The 12,683-nt window shown below is 27.0% G+C and overlaps 1 pseudogene; it reads left to right on the forward strand.

Annotated features, from left to right (window-relative positions):
• Positions 1–11,324: 11,324 nt before the first annotated feature.
• On the forward strand, positions 11,325–11,963 carry LOC148194513 (nuclear transcription factor Y subunit B-4 pseudogene; annotated as a pseudogene).
• Positions 11,964–12,683: the final 720 nt, after the last annotated feature.

A 12,683-nucleotide genomic window follows, 5' to 3' on the forward strand; every position in this document is an offset into this window, starting at 1 on the left:
TAACAAAATCCATATCCTCTCACAGGTAAGTTCTTGATCAAAGCTAACAAATATAACCCTTTATGCCTGAGAAAAAAGTATATGTAATAATGGAAACCAGAGAATAATCAGTGCGATGACACAGAGGTTGAGTACAACCCCACATGAGATCACAGCCATATAATGGTAACAATCAATGGAAACATTATTCTTTGCCAAAAATATTTAAAAGGTTGTTTCTTGGCATCCTATAAATGACAACATGACATCATGATCATACATACACACAGCTGCACATGATGCTTGATAATAAGATGGATGAACATTTGTTGGAAACGTGAAAAGCAGACAAATATAATGCATTCGAGAAGGTGAGTGACGATATTTGGAGATAAGTTGCACATACATTCAAACGAGTAAGAAAAGTTAATACACATTTGCGAAAATAGAAGTTAAAGGTAACGACTTAAAGGAATTGAGAACAGAGAAAGAGAGAACCTTAATGGTCGAATTCGTTCACAATCCAACAATGAAGAGAAGAGCGAAGGGAAACAAATATAAAGCACAAGTGTGTAAACAAATCAACACTGGCTCTAGTTATAAAAAGTGACCTTAGTTATATACATGTTCTTGAAATTGATCCTGATTTTACCTTATTAGAAAATCCTTAAAATTTGAGTTGATAGAATAAAAGATAACATTTTTTAAATAATTTTAAGAGTGATTTTAAATTTAAAAAAATCTAAATTTGTTTAATAGTTTGAGTTTTTTAATTTAACCATATATATTGACATTTTAAGTAATTTCAATTTTTGCAACAAAAATAATTAATGATATTTATTTTTGCAACAAAAATCTCCAATGTTTTCTTCTTTCTTCGCTCTTTGGTTCTATTTTTTTGTCTTCAATTGATTTTTTAATACGAGTATCTAATTTTATGTAATATTACAGTAGATTATTCAATTTTTTATGTTTGATATGAGATTAATCGTATGTTAAAGTATATTATTGTATTGAATTAGTCTTACTTTTCCATTGTTTTCATGTTTGTTGAACAAATGTATGTTTTAAAAATGAATATAAGAGGAGACAATAATTATAACTTATAGTATTGAATCTTTAATTGTCCGGAGTTTAACCACTTTTTATAGTTTATTAATGTGTATAAATGTTAATACACATGTGTTAAAATTCATTAATATTTTGCAACTATGTTATGTATTGATCTTTGGATGCATATTTGATAGTGGTTTTTAATCACTTTTTGTTTCATGTAACCTGAAAACCCATGCAAAATGTTAGTAAAATTTTGAAATTTTAGATATGTTGTTTTAAATTTATATGTTCAATAAACTAAAAAAAGGAATCTTTTTGAATTAGATAGGGTCAAACCTTGAATACAAAAGTACTCAAAGTGATCACTGCTGAAATTGTGTAAATAAGTTTTTGTGTGTGTGTGTGTATGTGTGTGTGTATGTTCAATAAACTAAAAAAAGGAATCTTTTTGAATTAGATAGGGTCAAACCTTGAATACAAAAGTACTCAAAGTGTGTGTGTAAGTGTGTGTGTGTGTAAAATTATGTGGAATGTACAAATCATTTTATTTTTTATTTTAAAAGTAACTCAAATTATATATGTTAATTCTTGATTTTATTTTAGGTGTTGAAGAACCATATTTTTGCTTGAGTTAGATTGCCGAACAATTTTTGATGTTCGAAATTAGATAAGAAGATAGATTAGAGTTAATAATAGAATTATGTTTAAGCTACTTTGTTATTGTATTGATCCTAAATTAGACTTTAATTTGAATGAGTTTTTTTAGTAACTAAAATCATGGTAACTAATATTAGAAATCAATTATACTCTAATTCATAAACTAATTTAGACTATAGTTTTTAAATTAATTTTGACTTTAGCTCATAAATTAATTAAAACTTTTTTATTTATCCAGAAACTATTTTATATATTAATAATTTTTAGTTTATAAAATAATATATAAATGAGTTAATAAGATGTATTTTTTTTAAATTAATCATTATTTAATGAATTTATTTTAGTGATTTTTTTTATATTTATCATTATTCTTCTATGACATGGGGCCCACACCATAACCATAAAATAAATTAGTAAAAGGATATTAATGACCCTGAATTCAAAGATAAAAAGGCATGATAATAAAGGCTGCTATACTTCACTAGCTTAGTCAAACCAGATGAAATAAGCATATAATTTTTCACATGTGTTGCTTTCATGTTTTCAATCTCTCACTTCCTTCCATGTACTCTCAAAAGTGTTATAGAGATTATTTTTTTTCCCACTTTTTAAATTAAAAAAAATGATGGTATGGAGAGAATTAAAGGTAATTTTTTTTTCTGTGGGAATAATGTTATAGTTGAATTTATTAGAAGGTGTGATACAAAAGGTGGCTGGTGTGACATTTATATTTTAATTTAAAGCAGGAAATTGGTAATGGAAAAGGAGGAAGAAGAGAGTGTTTTGAAAATGGGAGTCAAATGAACTCATCATTTAACAAAAGTATCATAACAACTAAATATATATGTAACAACAAATGAATTACTTTTACTATCTTATTATCATTAGGCCTAATGAATACGAGTGAATTCTCGTTTTTTATGTGTTCCATTGTTTTACAAATTCATGTCTCTAAAAAATATATATATATATATATATATATATATATATATATATATATATATATATATATATATATATATATATATATATATATATATATAATGGGAGAAATAAGAAGTACTTGTAAGTAAAGATTGAAACTAAGAAATAAAATGAAACCAATTCAATGAATGAATAAATAAGAGACTAAAATTGAAATTGAGGATAATTTTAAAAATAAATATCGACCTTAACAAATCAGTTCAAAAATGTATATACTAAATAAATGTATTCTCTTTATATATAGGTGTTTATATATAGGTGTAGTATTGTTCTTAATAAATAAATTAATAATTATATTATTAAGGGTAAAATAGAAAAATTAAATATGTAGATAAGAAGCCATTATAAAAAAAAAATTACTTAGCGCATTTTAGATACCTATATATTTAAATGAAATGTTTATATTTTACTTGATCTAGTATTGATGTTACAATTTATATTATCATTTATCCTTAATTAAATGTCATCATTGTCAAAAAAATAAATTTTATAAGCATTTTTTTTCTCTTTATTGATATACAAACATGTACTGTATATGTTTTGTACATAATTATAGTTATGATTAATAGTTAATAAGCATTTTAACAATTTAAATTATAATATTATTACATTTTATGATACATAAATATCTTTAAATATATATAAATTATATTTGAAATTTTGTAATATATTTTAAAATTATATTGTAGAAGTAAATTTATTTATTATTAAAATAAAATGTAATTAGATATCATAGATATTATATATAATAAGTTAGTGTAATGATTAGATAAGCATAGCTGAAAAATATGCATAGCTATATAATTCTTATAGGCAACCGAAAAACTGGTTACTATATTTTTTAATTTTAGTGACTATAATTATCAATACATCCTTAAATTGGTCCCCCTTGGAGGTAACCAATTTTTTAGTAAACTAATATTATTGATCAAAGTTTTGGTGACTATTTAGTGACTAAATTAAAACTGCTTTGAATTAGAATTTTTGCTACCATATATTTTTTTGTCGCAATTTCGGTTATTAAAGATTTTTGTGATTAATTTAACTATTTTAGTGATTGAAAAAGGTAGTTGCTAAAATCAATTATTTTTATAGTGAAGGTTCTAAATATCACAATGTAATATATTAAATGATGATTGAGGCATTTTATCGAATGAAGTGAAGGATAATCTTCTAAAGTTAGCAAAAAGGACAAATTTAACAATTGAAATAGAAAAAAATAATATGAAATATAAAAGTGGACAAAGTGGACAAAGAGGACGAGTGGACGAAGTGGACAAAGAGGACGAGTGGACAAAGAGGATGAGTGGACGAAGTGGACGAATTGGACGAAGTGGACGAAGAGGACGAGTGAACGAAGTGGACGAAGGTTAAGAAGTGAACAAAGTGGACGAAGTGAACCCCTCAATTACTCTCTCCCAAATTCATTCAAGTGAACAAGGCCTAAAAGAAACGTTCTTATGAAAATAAAAAAGTGTTTCGTAAGCCCTCCACATGAATCTATCGAGCAAATTCATATTATCTTGCATATATATATATATATATATATATATATATATATATATATATATATATTCAATCATAAATTCATAAGTATTGTGCTTCCTTAAAATTAGTCATAAGTAAATTTTAAATTAATCTAATTATTCAGAAAATGAAGCATACACACGTGAGAGATCATGATTCAACTCCTTTCACTAACACAGGTGTGATAGGTTTGAAATAAAAAGTGAGAGAAATTGTGAATTCTAACTTTTCCACTAATAAAATACTAATAATTAACAGATTAAAAAAAACTTTACACTCTCATTAATTAAATTAGTATTGTTTCTAATCGCAATGAAATTCCAACATATCATAAGACTTATACACAAGATATTTGAAAAGCAGTAATTAGTAACACTGAAACCAAACGAAGGAGAGGACGTTTGCAGGAATACAGAATACAATGAAGGGGCTTGTATTGTAGAGCGAGCAGTTGATAGAGGAACGAATATGAATATCATGCTAAAATCCAAATCAAAGTTTCTTCTGCACAAAATGGCAATTAAGTTTTAACTTTTGTATTTAGTACCTTGGAACGTGGAACATTGAATTTTGAGTATTGTGCATCACTGAATCATTGTCAAAGAAAAACAACTACAGGATAAAACAAACACAGTAATTTTTGTTTAGGGAATTTCCCCTGTACTTCTTCTTTTTATTATAATATTTTTAATTATGTAATTAACTCTAGCAATATAATCTGAACATATTTAAAGTCTAAATATTTATGTTCCTATTTAAACCAAACTTTGTATAAGATGTACCAACCTTTGGAAAGCATGAGACAAAGCTATACAAGATTCGCTCATGAAGTACAATCCAAAATGGAGATCAAACAATCAAACAAACCCCACTACAAAACTCAACCAGCCCAATGAAGGAAAATGTCCTCTTAATATTTATTCTGCTTTTAATAAAAACTTTCATATTGTATCCACGTTAATACTAATTTTTATTTTAATATATCTAATACTCTTAAGAGTTTGAAATAAAAGAAACTTACCTATATTTTTTACATTAAATTATTTGAGACGTATTTAAAAAAAACACACGAATATTTGAGTTCTAAATCAAAATAACACTGCAAATACAGCGATGAAGTGTATATATATATATATATATATATATATATATATATATATATATATATATATATATAACCATATTTATTTTTCGTGTTAAGCGAATATTAATTTCGCATATTTTAATTCCAGCATTGATTTGAGAATAAATTAAAAACTTATTAAAGGAAATGAAGCTTATTATTTTGGATGTATAGTATCAAATGTTTCTCCAAGTAATTTTTTTTTCTTCAGTTTCCTGCTGCTACTCGTATATTCCAACTGATAAGTATACGTTAAATATATTTGGGTGTTGCTCCCTCCACCCCCACACATCTCTTCCTCCACCTCCCCTTTACTATTTTGCCTCTTCCTCCACCTTTCCTTTACTATTTTGCCCCTCAGTAAAATTTTATTTTTAAAATTGTTGTTTTTTAATTTTATTCATTTATAACATATTTCACTGATAACCTACGTAGTTTCTTGTATGAGTAAAATATTTTTCTACAAAGCTTGGTGATCGTGAAAAGAATTATCAAACAATCTTCTTCTTGTTCTCGGTGCAGTACGTGGTGCAGTGCGTTTATGGTGTAGTGTCCTTGTCGTGGTTCCTCTCCAGGTACGTAGTCATAATCCTTCCAATAATCCTAAACCCTAAATCCTTCCCATACTTCCAATAGTCCTTTTAATATCCAAGCCTATAATCCTTGCATGAGCCGCAAAACGTAGTAAAATAAAAACGAAACGTAAAAGGAACACTGCCTATGGACGGATGACATCCTTCAACGGATGTCAACATCCGTTTAAGGCAAAACGGATGTCGACATCCGTTTTACATTTATAATACACTTTTATGCATTATTTGCTTCTAATGATTAACTGTATACGTGGATGGGAGAGATAATGTGAAAATCCCATTTGTATCTTGCTGTCTAACACAACCAAATTTAAATGAAATACTATCCCTGACAATAAATATATATCTCATTCTTCCTAATCAAAAAATGTTAATAGGGTATATGATAAAAAAAAGAAATGAACAACAACGAGATATGTAGAGGCAATACCTCTACAATTCTTCCTTTAGGAAGACCACCACCTAAAGCACAGTCCAAGGTCAAACAACCACTGGGAAAAGTTTCACTGCAAACATTCAAGATGAAATACAAAATCTGTCATGCCGTTTGATTCACAGAAAATAATGACAGGGTATATAAACTGATGTTTCTCAACAATTTAGGTGAGGTAGAAAACATATATGTGGAGAAAATGCATACACCAAAGCTCCACCAGCACTGCCCAGTCTTGTAACACTTCCCTTAAACGGATGTCGACATCCGTTTTGCCTTAAACGGATGTTGACATCCGTTGAAGGATGTCATCCGTCCATAGGCAGTGTTCCTTTTACGTTTCGTTTTTATTTTATTTGTTTATTTTATTTACAGTAATTTATATTTAAATTTATAATTTTAAATGTTATATATGGTTAGTTTTTAAACGTAATAATTTTGTTAAAATATGAATTTGTTAAAATATGAATTTGTTATAGGTGGAGAAGAAGCTTAACGGAAGAGAGAAAGGTAAACGAAAATGGAAGAGAGGAAGAGGTGCAGAGGGAAGTAAATCAGAAGTTTTAAATAAATTAAAATATTAAAATAATAAAAATAAAAAATTTTAACTTTTGAGGATATAATTGTCATTTTAGAAGGATATAATTGGCATTTTAGAAAATTGGGGAGGTGGAGGAAGAGACGTGTGGGGGTGGAGGGAGTAACACCCAATATATTTCTATACTTTAAGTTAATTCGATATTGGATCAGTTTAATTAATGTTCTCATAAATACATAATAAAAATTTCAACAATCATAAATTTTATTTATATTAATAGGTTTAGGCTTTTGGTTATATTGATGACAATTTGATCCGCGGGCACGGTTATCTGTGGATAAAATCTGTGGCGGACAGTTACGATAACGGATAACGGATATTTTAATACCTGTTTTTAAACGGATTGGATACGAGTAGTATACTAACCGTCTCGCGGGTACCCGCTACCTGCAAAAAATTAAAAAATTTAATAATTTATATATCTTTTAATTAAATTTAATTAAAAATAAAATAAAATTATATTTTATTAGGTTAAATTTAATTAAAATTAAAATTTAATTTATATTATATTATATATTTTTTTTGTAATTTTATTTTAAAAATGTATTAAATATTTTTTTTACGGGTATCCGCGGATTTTAAAATACCCGCAGGTATTTTTTAAACAGATATTCGCGCGGGTAACGAGTCAGATTGTGGGTAGACACTACCCTTACCCGACCCGCCCGTTGCCATCCCTAGTTATGATTGACTCAATCACAACCTATTTATATTAAATCTGATTAATAGGATAACTGAACTTGATCGACACATATTGGTTTTATCTCAACTTGGATAATCAGTTTCGTACAATTCGGTCGATATACAATTTTCTTTCATTTTAGATCATAGATATTTATTACTTTATATTTTTAATAAATAACAATTCTCTTATTTTTTTAATAGAAGACACTTATATTATTTTAAATTATCATAGTTACTAAAATTTAAATTTAAAATATGAAAATAAAAATTTAAGCTTTAAAAATAAAAGTTCAAAAAATTGTAAACAATAATTTAAAATTTGTTTATTTTTATAAATTAAATAAGAGATGTTAGTGACGCAATAGAAACATAAAAAATATTACTGTTTTATTAAAAGCACAAAAAAGTATTTTATATTTACTTAAAAATTTAAGACACTAATTAAAATTAGACACGACTCACACACTAATTAAATTTATTATACTTCTCATGACTTTGCTTAGTTATATTCAACCTTTCTTTTACTACAATGTGACGACATTAGATTCAAAATCAGTTTTAAATTGATTTAAATAAAAATCAGAGTTTATAAATATCTTACTTTCCAGCACTTCTAAATAGTTCCTTTTGAAGTTATTGTAATTTACTTCTTGTTCTGTTCTTGGGCATCTCGATCATAGAAAGCTTCACATCACCAAATTCTTAGATAATTAAAGTTTGGTTTGTTTTAAACCACAACATTTACTTTAATTAGAAAATAAAATATCTAGACACACCAACATTTAACTTCCTAAAATTTACTCTTTTTACAAATAAATACTTTAAATTGTAATTCATTCTCAAACTTTATCCTATTTGTAAAATACATTTTGAATTTTAATCTTGTTCTAATTAAGATATTTTTTTCTAGCAACTTTTGAGTTAAATAGTAATAACAATAATACAAATAATTTAATAAAAAATTTAACTAAAAAATATTATGCTTTATTCTTTTATTAAGTCATTAATTTGTTATAATTTGATGGAATATTGCTTGAACCAAAAAAATCCTAGACTATAAATACGTCCAATGTACCACATACAATAATAAGATACGGAAAATAAAATAACAAGATTAGATAGAACGAGCATATAGAATAGGATTCTTTATTTTCTTTTTTCTTTTTTTTAATATCATTATCAACAATGAATCTAATAAAAACTAGTTAGAAGAAAGAATAAAATAGAGTTCATCATTTAAAATTAATGAAACCATATTTATTTTTGCCACATTTATTTTTGTGTTAATATACATCATATGAGTGATGTAAATTCATGTTTTCCCATTACATAATTGTTTGGACTATGGGATTAAAGTTTCCCACAATTAAGAACAGCCGGTAAATTAATAAGTTTTGGTTAAAATGAATGAAAGATTTTCTGGTCATTTTAACTTGAATGTGAATTACTTTATCATGTATAATTCGATATTATTATTCAACAAAGCAAGCAATACTTTCCTACAAAGTTACAATAGTCAATCAATAAATCATGCCATTAAAGTTGAAAAAGTCCAACCTTATACACATGTGTAGAAACATACTTGTAATAAACAAATTAAAACTTTTAGAAGAGTTCACTTTCATTAATTAATATAATAACAAAAAAATTAAGATTGATCACATATTATAAATTATAATAACATAATTAAACCTGACAACTTTTAAAATAGCGTATTTTACTATCTTAAAAGTCTTACCTACACTGATTATAATTAAATTCTATGCAATGTGTGTCTTTTTATGTAAAAAAATAATATATTTTATATCCGATCATAATTGATCTTGAAAGACCTTATATATCAAACTATGCTCTTTCTGCATGGATGAAACCTTGAAGAAAATTTATGTAAAACAGTGTTACTGTAGGTACACATTAATTCAAAAGCAAAAGTTATTAAAATGGTGAGAGATGTATTGAAACCGAACCTTTTCATATGTTAAGAATCTAAGCATCAATTGGATTAGTTAATATTCAACACGAGGAATCTGATAAAGAATTAAAAACCTAAGGAATTCGAATTTATAAAAGATGAAATGCCATTGCCACAAAAGATTGTGAAAAACATAATTTAAGCTAAAGCAAGAGGTATTATAAAAGAATTATGGTATGTAAAGACTTCTTTTTAGGTATGTTTAGGTCGGATCTGTCCCAGAACATGAAAATGCACAAATGTGCTCCACTTATGTGAGCAGTAGGAACACTCAGATTATATTATTCTCCAATAACTAAACAAATTATAGATTAAAAATTACTGTGTGGGGACAAACATTGTACCTTAACTCATAAACTTCTATTCTAAAACACACAAAAAATTCATAGTAGCAGTGGTCTCAGATGTAGAATATGTGATTTGTAGTGTGCCACTCAGCTTTATGCCCACCCAAAATAGAAAGTAAACAGACTTCCATATTTTTAAGCAGATTTCCCCAGGAAAAACTGCAATCACATACATATATATGCCATTTAATTCATGAATTATCATTAAAAATTATCATGGATTTTGTCATCTTTTTCTCGTATCTTCTGCCATCTTAAGCCAAATTGTTCTTTAATTATTTGAGCTCATTTTTTCATCTGTTTCAACTTTAACACAAGTATTAGTTACAGTGGTTTTATGAGTATTGTTGTAAATTATGATGTCTCCATTTAATTATTTGGAGGATATATATGTTGTGTGTTTGGATATATGCAAGAGAATTTATAGTTTTTTTTTCCTCTTTAAACTGATGTAATATTATAATTCAACCATAAATATATTAGTAATTTATATCTTACTTAGACAATCTATATTTTCAACAAAATAAAAGCTATATAATACTAATAATAATGTATGTTTGAAAAATATTTCAACTACCTTTTAAATTTCTTTATTATTAGCTAAAATGTTCTTTGACTATATTAGTAGTATATATTTAGTAAAAAAAATATTTTAATATTTTATTATCTTTTTATCCTTAAAATATTAATTAAACTTATTCTATTTTTTTTTCAAAAATTAGGATTCTATTATTTCTTTTTACACTTTTTTTATCTTAAGAATATATAATTAATGAACAAAATTAAAACTTAAAAAGAAAATTAAAATAATTCATCTTTAAAAAATACAAAGAAAAAATTTTAAATTATCAAAAATATTTTTTCCATAAAGGTTAGTCAAACTTATATAAAAATTTCATATAAACATATTTATTTGTGTAATTTTATATTTATTAATTAACCGTATAAATTTCCATTAGCTTACTTTTTAATTTTTCATGTAATCCTTACCCTGTCAATTTTTCTATTGTTAAACATAAACCAAGAACGAATTTCATTCTGAAATCGAAAAACTCATCATTACCTGTGTAAAATTTATTCATCTTTTTCATTTATTAAGATGTTTTTTTCCTCTCTAACAAGATATATATTGCAATGTTTTTATGAAAGGACCTAATTATAATTCCTTTAATATATGTTGCGGTACAAAAAACATACCAGCATTTTCACATGTGACATTTGTATCGTGTTTCACAAATTGGCTTGAGTCACACAAACATGTATAAACAGATAATCTATTTAAAAGAATCAAAGTTTTTGTTCATACATAGATCAAAATCTAAAGTGTGCACTGTATCTATCTATCTAGCTATCTATCTGATTTTATAGGAAATGGATCAGGAGGAACAAGATAAAGCTTTGCCCATTGCAAATGTGGGTAGAATCATGAAGCAAAATCTTCCTCCAAGTGCAAAGATCTCCAAGGAAGGAAAACAACTAATGCAAGAGTGTGTTACAGAGTTCATAAGTTTTGTGACTGGTGAGGCATCTGACAAGTGTCACAAGGAGAATCGCAAGACCGTTAATGGGGATGACATCTGTTGGGCTCTAAGTTCCTTAGGGTTTGACAACTATGCTGAGGCCATAGCAAGGTACTTGCATAAATACAGGCAAGCAGAAAGGGAGAAAATCCAAAACAACAACAAAAAATATGAAGGATCAGCAACAAAATCTCTCAACCAAACTCAACTCATCCTTGCTCCACCACCACCACCATCACTCTCTAGGGTTACTCATGACAAGCTTCAAAACCCTCCCACCACAGATCAATCGTAGTTTCTGTGTTTTTCTCAAGATCGACCAAGGATCACGACAACAACCCTTCTAATTTTGTTCAATATTGTGAGGTAATTTTGCAACTGCACATCTGCTCAAATAAGAGGACTTCCCTTTCTACCTTCTTTAAACACTCTATCACTACTGTATTCAGCTTCTGTAATGTTGTATATTAATTATATGGGTATTGGTTAAGTTAAGAATAGTAGCTCTAAATTTTCTACGATAATCATTAATAAAAGTGATCTGATTTAGCATGTGTTGGGCAAGGCCCGTTTGCAGAAGTTTTTTACTTCCAAATGAAATCTTGGGCTGATTATTATTATTTGCCATGAGGTTATTATGAACAGTAGATTTCTTACATTCAATAACTATGGATTCAAGCTCAAGGGGAATTTTTTGTCAAATATATAGGGTTGATGAATTTAGGTTCTATAGTTAGATCCAGCTTTATGTACGTTCCTGGTTATTTGTTAATTATACCAGTTAACATTTTCATCATTTGAAAATCTATGTTTTACCAGTGATCTTATATGAACACAAAGGATTAATTAATAATGAGTTTTGGACCAACCAATAATAGAATCTGGTAATGGTAATGGTAACTAGCATCTAACATATTCTCCAAACTTTGCTAGGTTTTGAAATGGATTCAAAGGACAAGTACGTATACTCAATTCATAAATGAAATTCTTCTTATCATTTTTTTAGCATTTTGCACTTCAAAACTTCACTTTCTAGTTAATGAATTAATCGACTTCAGTCCATATCATCTGCTGCAGAATTAATTACAACCTTCCCGGCCGGTGATTGATGTTAATTTATTTAGAACATTGTTTACACAGAACATATTTAGTAGTTCAGTTTGGAGGCTTTGAGCAGTTATTTAACCATAGCAAAATCCAACATTTCCTT

This window comes from Vigna umbellata, chromosome 8, assembly GCF_029865625.1.
Source record: "Vigna umbellata cultivar VRB3 chromosome 8, Vumbellata_1.0, whole genome shotgun sequence".
Classification (NCBI taxonomy): Eukaryota; Viridiplantae; Streptophyta; class Magnoliopsida; order Fabales; family Fabaceae; genus Vigna; species Vigna umbellata.